We start from the raw sequence: 1916 nt of genomic DNA, 5'->3' as shown, positions 1-1916 counted from the left end.
CATCTGCAAACAAATATATTAGAAGAATTTTCAGATATGTTAGATGAATCAATTTTCTGTTGGTTGGGGTTTTTTTGTTTGTTTGTTTGTTTTTTTAATTATTTGTCTCTCTATTTTTCATTATTCTTATGTTTCATATATCTTATTGCTTATCTTATTCTTCTAATTGCTTCTCCAGACAAAGTATTTGAAGCCCACTGCACCCTAATTTCTTAAACATCATCTGAAAGGGAACATGGAAAACCACACTGAGGTAATTGAGTTCATTCTGGTTGAGTTCTAATGTCATCCAGGATCGCAACTCTGTTCTGTTCCCAATAATGTACATTCTCACTGCGGTACGAAATGCCTGCATGATCCTCATCGTTAGAATGGGCTCCAAGCTGTACACTCCGATGTACTTTTTCCTAGAAAACTTCTATTTTGGACATCTGCTATTCCTCTGTCATCACTATCAAAGCAGTACTGACATTCTCACTGAGCAGAAGAATCATTTCCTACAATGGCTGTGCATCTCAAATGTTCTTCTCTATCTTTGGCACAATGGAAGCCTTTTTCCTTGCTGAGATGGCTTATGATTGATTCACTGCCATCTGCAATCCACTGCTGCAAAAGTCATTATGAATAAAACACTTCATGTTTTCATGGTGATGGGCTCTTAACTGTCAGGCTGCATCAATTGCACCATCCAGAAAGGCTCTGTCCTTTTGTGGGCTCAAAGAAACAAACCACTTCTGATGTTCCTGCAGTGATGAATGCCTTCTGCTCAGACGCACTTTTCAGAGATATAGAAATGCTGGATCTATGTGGATCAATTATTGTGGGCACTGCCTTTGTGCCTTTTATGTCCTATGGTTATACAATCATCACTATTGCCCAAATGCCTTCAGTCAAGAGCAGATGCAAGCCCTTCTCCACTTGCTCTTCTCACATGGTGGACATCAGCTTGTTCTTCAGGACGGTTTTCTTCATGTATGCTCAGCCTGGGAACACATCACCTGACAAAAGCAACGTTCTCTCTATCTTCTGCACTATTGTTATTCCCATGCTAAATCCTTTTATCTACACCCTGTGAACCCTGTGAAACAAGGAGGTTAAAGGGTCTCTGAAAAAACACTTAAAAAGGAAGGGCTTTTTTTAAAAATACCTTTGTGAATGATGAGAATGACCATGGTGTCCAATTTACTACAGATATTTAGAATGTAAAACAACAGATATCAAGGGACATCGGGCCTTGCTTTCAAGAGTCTTTTGGGATGATAAATGGTCAGTGTCACAGATGAAAGCAGGAGGAATAAAAGAAATCTAGGAGAATTAGATCAGATGAAGGTGTGGGTTCATTTAATGAGATTTAGACATCTACAACCTATCTGAGCTGTAAAACAACCATTCAAAAGGCACAAGCATTTTAAGGCCATAATTAATGCAACTGTGTATTAGACAGCTAAAATAGGACATAAAAACTGGGCTCTGGCAGTGCCTTATTTCTATGCATTGGAACACAGACAGTTCAGGTGAAGATGTTCTCATTGTAAACATCCAGAGATAAAATAGGTCAATCAGGAGTGAACTGAATTGTTTATTTGTTCTGAATTCATCATTTTTTGTAATATATATCTGAAGACTGGTTTCTTGTGTTTGTGTGCATGTTTTCATGAGTGTTTATAACAGGATGGGAGCTATTTCTCTGTGATAGATAAGCTTAACAATACAATCTGACATAGTATGAAGAGAATACGTTTAAGTTCAACTTCACAGTTGCTTGCAGTCGTTCAAAATTCTTATAAAAAAATGCACATTTCAAATAATGCCAACTTGAAACTTTTCCGTCAAGTGTCTGAAGCATGACTTCTTGAGTTATCGTGTAAGAACTATCCTACCAGAAGACTGCCCAGTTCTCATTATATTACAACATA

At 37.7% G+C, this 1916-nt stretch overlaps 1 pseudogene; it reads left to right on the top strand.

Moving 5' to 3' along the window:
• The first annotated feature begins 235 nt into the window (after positions 1-235).
• Positions 236-1141, top strand: LOC141970451 (olfactory receptor OR9H1-like; annotated as a pseudogene).
• The last annotated feature ends 775 nt before the right edge of the window (positions 1142-1916 follow it).

This window comes from Athene noctua, chromosome 25 (assembly GCF_965140245.1).
Source record: "Athene noctua chromosome 25, bAthNoc1.hap1.1, whole genome shotgun sequence".
Classification (NCBI taxonomy): Eukaryota; Metazoa; Chordata; class Aves; order Strigiformes; family Strigidae; genus Athene; species Athene noctua.
Note: the sequence above shows the minus strand (reverse complement) of the source record. Positions and strands in the feature narration are given on the sequence as shown.